Below are 13,897 nucleotides of genomic sequence, written 5' to 3'. Positions count from 1 at the left end.
TTGGAACAAGTTCATTTACCTATTAAATGCAACTTAGATTTTTGTGTTAATATAGTATTTATTTTTACCTTTCTGTGCAGATAAGATTTAAACATGTTCAATACAACCTTAAACAATCTTGGATGATGCAGAAGATGATAGACTTGTCGAAGAGGATGGGACTGGTGGTAGAGAGTCAGGGTTTGATTCTGCTGCTGGAATCAGTTTCTTGAAGTAGACATCAAGGGAGGTTTGTACAGAGCTTTTCTTTTTCTCATCGTAAGTGGCCCTGTGGCATCTCAGGCCTTCAGTAACTGTATGGTAAACTTTGGTGAAACTCTCTGTATCTGGATCTTGCTCCTTTAACTTTGCCATTCCTGCTTCAATGATATAAAAAGCATCGTTTGTAGAAAACATTTTTCAGTTCTGGAGTTTCTAGGTCCCCGTTTTCTTCCCTAAATGCTATCACCTCCTGCTCTATTTCCATAAGGTCTTCATTGATTAGTTCTTTGCCATGGGAGTCGAGTAACTCTGATATCACTTTCATGGATGTTCAGTTGCAGTTGATTACCAATAGCCCTATGGCCCTTCGTTCCTCAATATGAGTTGTATGTAGGTCGATGTTTGTAATTTGAGGACTTACTGTATTGAAATTATAGGATCTTTGGAGATTATAAATTGAGTTGTTTTAAAGTAGTATTGCCAGATTAGCAAATACAAACACAGGCTGCAGTTAAATTTAAATTTCAGATAGGCAACAAAATAATGTTTAGTGTAATTAAGTTTAAAATATTGTATGGAACATACTTATACAAAAAAAAATTTGTCGATCATTTGAAATTCAAATTTAACTAAGTTCCTGTATTTTATCTGGAATCTCTACTTTTTAGGTGGATTGTAAAAAAGAGGAAGAAAGAAAAAGACCTGTAAAAGAACTCTTGGATGGCTTCGTAGTAATATTTCTCTCTCTTCAGTTAAAATCCTTTTTCTAGTTGATAAGAATAATCAGTTTTGACTAAAGTAGGTTTAGTTCTCTTGTCAAAAGATATGCCAATTTGTCATGGTAACAATGCTATTCATATTTCTCATACATTCAAAAATTGTATTTAAGATAATCTACTGATAAATACTAATCAAGGCTCTTGATATGTAAAACCAGAATTTTAAGTTCAGTTCAGTTCCTGGAAAAAATACAAATATTGAACAAATATACTCATGAAAGGCCTCCAGAAAACCAGAACTCTCAAATCAGGAAAACAAGTCACTCTTTAGTAAAATCAAGGATTTGCAGATGATAGATAGATTATGTAATCAAATACCATGCTACAATTTATTCTATAAAATAAATTTAAATTCATTAATAGCAATCAATTACCAAATCGACTCATACAGAAGGTTATATAATTTGGGATATAGTCATCATCAAGGAAGACAGGAGCTCAAGAAACAATAATCTTGGCCCTGACCAGTTAGCTCAGTTGGGTAAGGCATCCTCCTGAAACACCAAGGTTGTCCGGTTCAATCCCTGGTCAGGACACATATGTGAAGCAACTGGAGAATGCATGGCTGAGTGGAACAAATGAATGCCTCCCTTCCCCCTCCCCTCTCTCTCCCTTCCTCTCTCTGTCACTCTAAAAATCAATAGAAATTAAGCCTTGCCTCAATAGCTCAGTTACTTCTAGTATTGTCCAGAAGCATGGAGGTTGCTGGTTTGATTCCCAGGTCAGGGCACACACAGAAGCAGCCCAATGTTCCTGTCTCTACCTCTCTGCTTCTAAAAAAAATAAAATAAAATAACCTCACACTATGAGTTTTAAGTACAGAAGAAAAAAAAAAAAACCAAACAAAACCCCTGCGGACATAGACATAGTGAAGCCCTTGAAGAATCCTTTGCAGCCTCACAGGCAGCCTTTGCCATCAGTCACACAAAATTTCAACCCACTGCGAACACCTTACTTGATAATTCAGAAAGCAATTTCAAAGTACCATTAAGAAATTGAGACCCATGAAATGGCATAATACTGATACTATTTCTGACCCCACTTACTTTATATATTTCTTCACTATTTCTTGTCACTCACCATGTGCCCTGTATTGTGCTGTCATCACATCTCTTCAGAAGCCATTTCCTTTTGGGCTTCAGTCAATCATTTTGTTTTATGATTTCCATGTGCAACCCTGAACATGGTAATAAGGCTTCGAAGAGACCAATTTGATCTGTCAAGTGTTTCATTTCTTATTCCTCCCACATACCCCAGGAGCCCCATGACTGCCCTGTGTTTTTCTGGCTTCTTTCTGAAACACCGCCTCAGAATTAGCAGATCAAGAAGGAAAGGGGTTGGGAGAGGCAGAGAAGAGAGCGCTCTCCACGAGCAGTCCCAGTTTTGGCCAGGTGTGCCCGACCACTCTGTGTAGCAATCAGCCAGGAGGAAATGATGTTTTCAGTCTCCTGACTAATTACTTAAACACAAGACCTCCTTTTATTAGAAATCTAAGCAGAATTTTCTCCCTAGCTACTCATTTTCTTGACTGTAAAGTGCTAAATGGTAAAGAGAAACAGCTTCTAATGTTCATAAGACGAAACCCATTTCCTTGCTTAGATGTGCTGCTGTGAGCAACAGGACCCACTTTGGAAGCTCGGAGGACCTGAGAAGACCACCCACTCACACTACAAATGTCCTTGCCCTGGCCACCAACTCCCTTACCCCATCACTACCATTGTGGCTCCAGTTGACAAGACTGAGAACGTGACTTCCAACGTCTTTCAATTGAGTTAAAGCTGGGCAATGGCAACATCTGAATCTTCTTTGATGGGAGCCGTGTGATGTAGCTCAACATACTACATGTTGGGGCAGTAAGCAGAGAGATTAGGAGTAGAGGTTAAGGGGCCAGGCTGCCTATAGTCATACCCCAGCTCAGTCAAGGCTGTAACAGTATAATCCTGGGCAGATTACTTAACTTTCCATGCCTCAATTTCTTTGTATGTTAAAAAGGATGATCTATAAATACAACACAATCCCAATCAAAATATCAACAGAAAAGAAAAAACTGTAGATATCAACAGATTCTAGTATTTATAAGGGAAGGCAAAGGAATTAGAATAGCCAAGACAATTTTGGGGGAAAAAAAGTGAAGGATTTGTACCATCTCATTTCAAATCTGACTATAAAGCCACAATAATGAAGACAGTGTGGTAATGACAAAATGCTAAGACATACAGAGCATGCAACACAACACAGGGTTCAAAAACAGACCCACACAAATAGATTCCACTGGTTATTAATCCTATAGCCGTGAAGGCAATTCAGTGGGAAAGGCATAGTCATTCAAACAAACAGTGTTTACATATACTGCTCACAAAAATTAGGGGATATTTCAAAATGAATATGAAACAATAAAAAGAAGAAGCATTTGATTTTTTTATTAAACAAGAACATAAGAAAGGCAAATGACAAGTCAAAGAAAGTTGTTTGGTTATGCAAATGAGATGCAAAACCAACTTTTATTTCATTGGTGAAAATGCACTATACAATAGGCTGAAAGTAATGGAGTATCTGCAGGTTCCTGATCCCCTAATTTTTGTGAGTAGTGTATATATAACAACTTCCATATAAAAAAAAAGATGAACCCTGATTCTTATCTCACATCTTATGCCAAAGTTAACTCAAAATGAATAAATTTTAATGTAAAACTGTTAAATGTCTAGAAGAAAACATAGTATAAAATATTTGTTACCTTAATTTAGGTAAAGAGTCTTTATATATGACACTAAAACATGCTTCAGAGAGGAAAATATAATATTAATACGTTGGACTTAAAAAGGGGGTAGGGATAATAATAGTACCTAATTCAGGGTTGTTCTGAGAATTAAATGGCTTGATTTAGGTAAAGTACTTAGAATAGAGTACTTAAAACATAGATGATACTAAGTTCTCAAAAAATTGTACTTACTACAAGTTCACTGTGCTATGTTTGCCTTCTACAGCCATTTACTGAATACCTATTTATTGACTATTCACTGTATTAGTTTTTTATTGCCACTATAACAAATTACCATACATTTAGTGGTTTAAGTCAACAGACATTCATTTTGTTTCATTTTGGAAGCCAGAAGTCTGAAATCAGTCTTGTTGTGCTAAAGTCAAGGTATTGGCAGAGCTGGTTTCTTCTGGAGGCTCTAGGGAAAAATCTATTTTCATGTCTTTTCCAGTTTCAATATCTGTATGCCTTGCATTCTCTGGCTCATGGCCCCTTCCTCCACCTTCAAAGTTATCAGCACATTACCTTTAAATCTTGCTCTGCTTCCATCATCACAATGCCTTCTGTCCGATTCTTCTGCAGTCAAATCTCCCTCTACCTCATATACAGAAGTTGTGATTACATTTGGGACCCACTTAGATAGTCCAGGATAATCTTATCATCTCAAGGTCCTTAATTTAATAATGTCTGCAAAATGCTTTTGCCATATAATATAACATTTATAAGACCCAGGGTCTTATAAATTATTATTCAGACCTGGATACTTTGGGGGTCATTTTTCAGCCCCCCACCCTCACTCTGTGCCAGGTAGTTGGCTCAGCACTGTGCAAAATGCTCTCATTTAGTCTGCATGAAGTTCTTAGAAGTTGTCTTTAATCACCACTGTTAAAATGAGAACACTAAGGCACACATAGTTTTAAGTCAGGTGTTTAAGAAGTGGCAGTCCAAACTTGAAACAAAGACCTTTGGATTCCAAAGCTGTCAAACATTACACTGCTCTCTTTGTCTGCCAATGGTTGCTGGAAGAGGGTAACATGAAGAAGTGTCTAAATTAGGGTACATCCCAAACTAAGAGAGCCCTGAGCAACCTGAGAGCAGATTTAGGAGCAGAGAATAGTGGATTGAGGACTATAGCATCACAGAAGACTTCCCGATGGGCTTGGCAATGTTTTGCATGAACTGTCTCTGAACCTTGAGTTCAAGACTTCGTCTCATTCACTGTAATATCCACAGTGCCTATCACAGTGCTTGGCATGTTGCAAGTTTCCAGTAGATATTTGGATGAATGGATGAAATAATATCCTAGTTCCTTTTAGGCGTGATGCTGGGTCTGATGATTTCATTTCCACTTCCCCTCACAAACACTTTCTCTTCTTTTTACCACTTCTCTCCTCGAGACTGGATCTTCATTCTCCCTCTGCTGGGGAGATCTATACATCACTGTTGAAGAGATGCATTTTGGAACGCACCTGCAGATGATCACCATCAGTAGGTTGCTACTTCTCTTTATTTCCTGGGTTCTTCAAGGTCAGAATAGCATTGTTACCTTTCCCAGAAGAGCCTCCTCGGGGAATATGGTGAAGGCAGGACATTGCCTTGAGGAAGTGCTCCCATGGTGGAGGTCAAGTGACTGTAGAAGGAAGACTTGCTCTTTCACTCCGAAGTTTGACCCGAAATAGGATGCCCATCTTGTTTATTAACTCCTACCCCTTAGCTCCTCCAGCTAAGAACAGCTCAGAATTATTAATTTCATCCTATAATTTAAAATAAATAAGACTAATTTGTTTAAGGTTACTAACAATGTGTTAAGCTAAACGAAAGGCTATACAATAAACTAGAAGAAGAAATTCAATGAACAAACTCAGACTTCTCAGTTCAGAAACATAAGCCATGTGTTTGAAGAGCAGTCTTATTAATTCCTCTCTCCATAGTTTGTAACAAGCTTATATACCTGTCTCCTCATCCAGATCCCTCATCAAGGTCACCTCCTGCAGGAAGCCCTCCATGACTACTCTATTTTAAAAAGGTTGCCCCACTACCCCCATCGCTCTCTAGGCCACTCTCTTGTTTTATAACTCTCAGAGTGCTTGCCACTCTCGGAAAAAGAATCTCTTCAAACTCTAGATGTTAATATTCTTATCTCCTCATTAGAATATAAGCTCCACGAAAGCAGGGGTAACTAACTGTGTTAGAACCTACAATGCTAGTTGGAACCTAGTAGACAGTCAGTAAATATTGCTGAATTAATATACTGTGTAAGAATTAAGAACAGGAGCTTCTCTAAGTAAGCGGGCAGGTAAATAAACATAAAAGTGGTAGAGAAAGAACTCTTTAACCTCATCTTCCTTCTCTTACTGAAATTCGACTGTACCAGATAAACAGAGGCAGCCATCAAGTCAAAAGAGAAACAAAAGGAGCTAATTCTTGGCCTTTATTCTGCTTGATAAAATCAGGGATTTTCAGGGATAATTTTGACAAACGCAGTTTTTGCCCTCAGCGCTGGCATTAGAGATTTAACATGCATGTGAGATGTGGTTTCTCAGGCTCATAACAAAGTTGGCCTGTAGAGGGTACTAGTTCACTTCAAAAAAACCAAGTGCCCCTCCTTGGGTCCTGGAAAGAGTTACTTTTCCAAAGCAAGCAGGGAAAGCAGCTTAGTAACAGCTAATGAAACATTTGAACTGGCCACATTTTATTTCCACACCAAAATTTAAGATAATAAAAAAAAGCAACCTGTGAAAATACCAGAAGCATTCAGTGACCTCTCCAAGGGAAAGAAGTGGCATCCATTTTCAAATGCAAGGCTACAAGAGACTTCTGGAAGTAGAGAATATTGTATTAAGAAAGACAAACCTGAGGCAGGGAGTAAGTTGCAAGTCCTAGAGGAGAGGCTGGCAGGCCTCTGCCACATTCCACCTATAAAGCCAGTAGCTACAGCCACCATCACAGCCGCCTGGCCCATGCAGGTTCGCATTAGATTCAGACAGACAGTAATGAAACAATGGAGCCAAGAACTCCAAAGGTAATGGTGGGCCATTACCTTTAATCCTAGCTTGCACTCGGCAGGCAAAAAATACACACAGTGGGAAAACACTTCCCTTTCCATTCAGGGCCCCCAAAGCCACTGACTTATCCGAGTTTCCTAGAATCAAAGGTTTCTACCTCACCAGCCTTATTCATCTCTGTTCCTCATCTCCTTCTCTCTGCACAAACTCTGCACAAACTGGCTTATTCTTCAGCACTCCGCCATCGTGGCTGCTTCTCCTCTGCAATGCTAATTCTAGGAACCCAGCAAGAGAGCCCCTGGTCTCCCTTATTTTATAGTGTAGAAATTAAAGCCTTTAAGCCAGTATACAAATAAGGCAGTCTCTGATACAAAGTCACTTATCTGAGTTATAAATGGGGTTTCTCATAAGAGTGCACCACCCCACATCATGCAAAAATCAAGGGTGTGGGGAAAAGCATAGTGTTGAGAAGATCTTAGTATCAAAAGGGTGGGAAAGGCTTAGTCTTAAAACTAAGCCTTAGGCTATAAGGACCCTGCCTGCTTACAGCCTGTCCCCCACACCCAATGCAAACTATAAGCGAGCAAACATATTTGCAAACTTATTTGACCCACACCACTCTGCACTTCATGCTGGGAAATGGGACTTTAAGGCCTGGTGTGAGAAGCCTGTAGCCTCTGAATTAGGGAGGACTCCTCTGACAGCTCTCTAACTGAGCACATCATTCTGGAAACTGGGTTTCAGTGTTCAGCAAGGATTGGGGTAGGGAGAGGGGGCGGTAAAGCCACTTCAGAGATATGAAACCAGTAATCCATCACAGTTGGCTTAGTGGGAGCTGCAGAAGAGCTTGAGAGGAGGAGAAGCCTCTTCAGAGGGTAAATGAAACCTCCAAGAGAGTTCTTGTGAAAATTTAAGAGCCGGCGAGAACGAGAATAAGCCGCAGTAGAGGCAGCTTTAATGGTCTAGCTAACCCCAAGGCAGAGATTCATAATCCTACATGTTCCAGTGATCAGATGCTTTCCAAGGAAAAGTTACACTCAAAAACCCGTGAGAGCTGTGACCTTATTTGTATACTGGCCTTATTATATAGGGGTGGGCAAAAGTAGGCTTACAGTTGTAATACAAATAATATAATAATTCATAAATAATAATAAAAGAAGAAACTGTTTTTGCATGCTCACAATTGTAAACCGACTTTTGCCCACCCTGTATTGTGCTTTCAATTGGTGACTGTCCTTGCTTTTGTAAGTTCAAGGTGGATTAGTCACTTTAACGTTCGATGGCTAAACTTTAAACCAAATTAATAAAGGGCAAGGAATGAGTCTGCAAAAACAATCAGCCACCTCTCTCAATTTAATTGTAAAATCAATCGCATCCATTTTTTTTTAGAACAGTGTAGGAAAAACATTTATCTTGCCATGAACTCTCTCACTGATTAAATGATTCATTTGGAAGACACAACTACAGTCTAAGATTGTAATCTTAAAAAGTTTATCTTTCAAATACATTTTCAAGATTCTGAAGTCAGCTTCTTTTTCCTTAAGGAGTAACTTCATCTCAGATGCACTTCTAACCTTTCTTTCATTGTTATTTTTAACCATTCTCCATGTATTCAAAGTACAAAGTCTATTTAAATGATGAATAGTCTATGTAAATTCACAAACAGGAATGCCAGCAAGTAAGGAGGGAGAAGAGCAATTGCTGAGGTCTTACTGGGAGCCACTTTACACCTTATTTTATCTGACCTCAAAACAACTAAGTCTTGGCTCCATGCCATTATCAAGGTTAACAGTTTAAGGCCACTGGTCAGGCAAGTAATGTGAGGGGAGGCAAGGGCTGTGAGGACCAGCTGCTCTATGGCGGTATGCAAACAATGTTTCCAGGTCTTGTTTTTCAAGAAGATTTGTATGAAGTATCCTGATTTTTAAAAAATATAGTGGTAACTGATGAAAAGAATTGTTTTCAATATTGTGTGGACCAAATACAGGAAATCTGGGGCTGAGCCCAGCCCACAAACTGCCATTTGGCAAGGGGTAAAAATAAGGGTCGGAAGATGATGTCACCAATTCTGCACAGCTGCAGCAGGTGACAGACAGGCATGTGCTGTCCAGAGTCCAAGTTTTCCTGACTACACCATTCTTAGAACTGACACATGCTGCGGGTGGGTTACATCTATGAAGTCCTTTTAATGTATGCCAACATAGTAGAGTCCTTTAAAAGACCACATAGCAGTGATTCAAGTTAATATGAGGTAAGCAAAGTCAAGTAAACATGGATTTCTGAAGGGACTGAAGAACAGAGCTGGGACCCTCTGAGGTCCCCTTCCTCTGCCTGTAAAAACTGTCAAATAAAAAACAAGTCCAGACTTAGGAAGGAAGGGGCAATTCCCAAGGATTATTGCAAGGGGGAAGAAAGGGCTATCGCAATAGAGAGAAAGCTCTGACTATAAGGTCTGCAAGTATCTCAAGAGTCAGTCAAAAGGGTTTTCTTTCACAGGGAGAGGAGTAAACAAGAACTGGATGGGGAAGTGGGAGACAAGGGTGGGATGATGGGAGAGCGGACCAGAGAACGTTTCTCCCTGAGCCTCACCTGTTTTCAGGAGGGACCTTCAAGGAGGGGCTGCCTGCTGGCTCCTGCTACAAATGGGCCAAAGGGCATGAACCTGGAGTAAGGAGCGAAGCTTAACCAAAGTTCAGCTGACAAACACTTTTGTTCTGATTGATCAGGGAGGACAAGGAGTGCAATTAATCATTTATGAGGCAAGGAGTGGGAATTTGAAGGGTCCGTGTCTGGCTTTCTCATAGGTAAGCAAGTTTCGTGAGTCTTGTGTAAGTGTTATGGGGAGGGTGATTTCTTATGGTAAGCCACTTTCCAGGACACAAAAATATGAGGGCCTTTCTTAACCTGCAGGTAAAATTCAACATTGTCCAGATACAAGCACAAGATGGACAAAGGCTGAGAGTAGGATCAGGCCTGTTGCCCAGGCCTGAGCTAGTTGAGTTTAAGGTCAACCTTCCCCACAGGAAAGAGGGAAGGACAGAAGCTCAGCAGGGCTTGGTTTCTTGTGGACATGAGCTGCAGAGACTCAGGACGGCTGACCCTGGGCACAGAGGCTGGCATGGTTTTCTGAAGGCAGCACTGTGAGGAGTGACATCAGGTCCACGAATGTTAAGGAAGCAGGTGCAGAACTGGCAGGTCAGAGGTGTGGCAGCCTGCCGTCCTGGGAACAACTGGAAGCTATTTCAGGATGGAGGATCCAAGAGAAAGGAGGGGACAAAAAGACCCCTGGGGTCTCGCTCACAGCCATCCTCATGGATGTCTTGAGCCATCAAGAAAGACTCAGAGAAGTTCCAGAAATCAGCTGATGGGTGCTAGCAATAAGTGATAGTTTTTCTTCTAATCACCATTATCTAGCACCCTCACTCTGTGGCAGGTTGGTATGACCTGAGAGATAATATTTGCTACCTTCTGTCTGAATAAATGGTTGCATGCTTTCTATGAATGTTGGCCACCAGGGAATGCTCTTAAATTAACTTTTTACTTCATCAGATCCTCCTGTTTAACTTGATCTCATCCCTACCATTCAGCTCAGGACTGGTTGTCCTTGTTTTACATTCTAAAGAATGGAGGGCTGTCTTGAAGTGGACACAAACAGCATCACCCTTAATAGATTACCCATATATCGTTAAAAGTTTTAAACAACAAACAAACAAACAACAAATGCTTACCACTGTTCTGAACACTCCAGGAGGTTTTCTCATTGTATAAATCACTTCTGAATTTAAACTGCTGTCATTCTAGTAAATTAGCTAACATCTGCTATCCACCTGGCAATCAATGCAGGCCACTCTATTAAAAACTGAATTCATGCTCAACTTGAGTCATTTACTTAAAGTCCCAGACAGCAACTGTCTCATGGTAACATAATGAAAGTCACATGCCATTTTATTTTTTTTTATTTTATTTATTTTATTTTACTTTACTTTATTTTTTTAAGTGAGAGGAGGGGAAATAGACAGAATCCCGCATGTGCCCCAACCTGGATCCACCCGGCAACCTCCGTCTGGGGCCCATACTCGAATCAACCAATTTATCCTCAGTGTCTGGGGCTGACACTCAAACCAATCAAGCCAATGGCTGTGGGAGAGGAAGAGGAAGAGGGAGGGGTGGGGGAGAGAAACAAATGGTTGCTTCTCATGTGTTCCCTGAGCGGAAATCAAATCTAGGACAGCCATATGCCAGGCTGATACACTATCCACTGAGCCAACTGGCCAGGGCCACCATTTTAAATGCTGTAGTAGCCACATTGAAAAAAAAGTAGATAGAAACAGATGAAATTAATCTAACAATACATTTATTGAGTCCAATATGTCAAAAATATTATAATTTCAGCAGGTAATCAACATAAAATTTATTAAAAAGCTATTTTACATTCTCTTTTGTTTATACAAAGTCTTCAAAATCTAGTGTGTATTTTATACTTACGGCACATCTCACATTCAGGCTAGCTACTGAAAGGGATCAGTATACGCCACCCCCAAATGTGCCACTTTGGCATACAGATTATTTTGAAATGAAGATAATTGAGAATCAGCCGATGCGGGAATTCTCTGCCCTTCCCTTATCTGCCTAAAAGTAGAGTTCCCTTTGTGAAGGTGCCTCTCTCCCTGTACCAGGAAGGAAAGGGCAACTATCCATGGAGACTCATGAATTTGTATCAACAGGCCTTACTAAAATACCATTTTCTTCCGTTAGTTCTTCTAAATACTTCTTAGTCATGGCCCACAATTTATCATTCCTTGAAGTCCAAACCCCCTTTCCTTTGTTAAAAATGGCACATAAGCCCTTGACTCTATCAGGCGTCCCCAAACTATGGGCCGCGGGCCGCATGCAGACCCCTGAGGCCATTTATCTGGCCCCCACCGCACTTCCAGAAGGGGCACCTCTTTCATTGGTGGTCAGTGAGAGGAGCACTGTATGTGGCAGCCCTCCAACGGTCTGAAGGACAGTGAACTGGCCCCCTGTGTAAAAAGTTTGGGGACCCCTGCTTCTTTTAGATTCTCTTCCTTTTTGTGAACTCCTGTGCACAGAAATAGAAATTAAAATTGTGTACCTTTTGCGTCTACGGCCATACCACCCTGAATGCGCCCGATCTCGTCTAAAATTGTGTACCTTTTCTCCTGATAATCTGGGTTTTTTGTTAGTTTATTTTGCAGGATCCCAGGACCTAAGAGGGTAGAGGAAAAATATTTTCTTTTTAACACTACATTTTAAGCACTCAATAGCCACATGCAGTATTGGCTACACTATTGGACAAAGCAGGTTCTGGAAAACACTATATTGTGTAGTTGTAATCTACATGGCACTTCTAATACACACTCACCCCCCCACACACACACATATATAAACTATTTTTGTCAGTACTTTTTATGGTTGCATAAATTCAACAAAATAGTATTACATTTTAGTAACTGGTAGCCATGAATATCTTTTTATTTATTTATTTATTTATTTTATTCATTTTTTTTTTTAGAGAGGAGAAAAGGAGAGAGAGAGAGAGACAGAGAGGGAGAGAGAGAGAGAGGAGAGAGAGAGAGAGAGAGAGAGAGAGAGAGAGAAGGTGGGGAGGAGCTGGAAGCATCAACTCCCAAATGTGCCTTGACCAGGCAAGCCCAGGGTTTCGAACTGGTGACCTCAGCATTTCCAGGTCGACGCTTTATCCACTGCGCCACCACAGGTCAGGCTTGAATATCTTGATTGGGGCAATAATATTTCAGTTTTACATTTTTGAAGATTCTAGAGCACGAGAAAAAGGTCTGTCCTTTCCCAAATTTGTTCACACTCTGGCCTAGAAAAAAAAGCTGTTACTGATAGCTTTCCAAAATGAAAAAAATAAAAAAGTTAGTCTTAATACAAAAATTATATGTAGTTTTAATTTTAAAACAAACAAAACAGGATTAGGTCAAAGTAAGGGTCAGGTTTGTACCTTGCTGAGATCTCCTGTTACGTAATCAAGGGTGGTTCTCTATTGTGCTTTCTTTCTAGGTCCCAGGATGAAATCACTGAAATAAAATAACCACATGCTCTGAAGTTAATTAAAAGTATATATCATCATGTTACAAATAATAGCATTTCCCATTCAATGGTTTAAGTTATTTCAGGTCTTTGAAACAACAAATGGATTTGATTAAAGTCCAATTTGATTTATTAAAATTTAATCGAGGGCATGTGTTCTGGCACGTCTATCGTTTCTCTAAACATATAAAAATGCGCCTTTCTCCCTTTGTATACTTTTTGGCTTTGTTTAAAATTTATACAAGCTGTCAATATCTAAAAATCTAAGATGAGGATAAATTATAAAATCACCACATCACTGTTATCTTATTCTTTCCACCACATCGCATCAGACATAAGAGGGGAACTATAGACCTCCCATGATGCTCTCTGCTGCAGTGTTGGTCCACTTCTCTGAACGAAGACATGCTGTGGCAGTTAAGTGAGAATATAATATTCATTTCCCTTCTGCTTCTCTTAACGCCAAAGGATAATTTTTATTGTATGCTTTTTAGCAAAAAAAAAAAAAAAAAAAAGAAAATAAAAATTCACCATTAATAGGCCTAATTAGATTTATGATGATATCAATTAAATATTTGGTAGACGAATGACCATATGAGGGAGCAGATGAATGAATATGGTCATACCCCAGGATGTAACAAGTGAGCGGGACACGGGTGTTAAATTCAATGCCCAGTTCTGGGAAGGCTCTGAATGTAGTGCAGTCCGTGTTCTATCTTCTAGAAGTATTTCATGATCACATTTTTCTAGAAGCTTGTACAAAAGTAAATCTGCAAAAGGTTATGGATGTTTTGAGCTGTTAGCACAATTTCTCTAAGGGCTTGAAGGCCTGATAAGCTTTTGTGCAACTCTGCATTCCTAATGCCCTACCACTTCACGAGGACGGCTTCCCTGGCAAGCTGCTGCTCAGTTTGGCTGTTTGTTACCTGAACTATTCACCTAAAAAATTGCAACTGTCAAGAAAATATGCACACTCTTTGAGTGGCTCTGCAAAAACTAAAAGTCAACCACACTGGGGTGCTTCCAGCCTTATTTCATTCTGGCTTTATCTCAGAGGCTATAACCTAGAGCCCACAGAC

The 13,897-nt window shown here is 40.0% G+C and overlaps 1 long non-coding RNA gene across 1 annotated transcript; it reads right to left on the bottom strand.

Annotated features, from left to right (window-relative positions):
• Positions 1 to 12,488: 12,488 nt before the first annotated feature.
• On the bottom strand, positions 12,489 to 13,308 carry LOC136394860 (uncharacterized). The gene is made up of 3 exons (XR_010749245.1): positions 13,173 to 13,308; positions 12,730 to 12,805; positions 12,489 to 12,591 (listed from the first exon to the last, which is right to left on the bottom strand). It is a non-coding gene; the product is annotated as an uncharacterized lncRNA (long non-coding RNA).
• Positions 13,309 to 13,897: the final 589 nt, after the last annotated feature.

This window comes from Saccopteryx leptura, chromosome 2, assembly GCF_036850995.1.
Source record: "Saccopteryx leptura isolate mSacLep1 chromosome 2, mSacLep1_pri_phased_curated, whole genome shotgun sequence".
NCBI lineage: Eukaryota > Metazoa > Chordata > Mammalia > Chiroptera > Emballonuridae > Saccopteryx > Saccopteryx leptura.
Note: the sequence above shows the minus strand (reverse complement) of the source record. Positions and strands in the feature narration are given on the sequence as shown.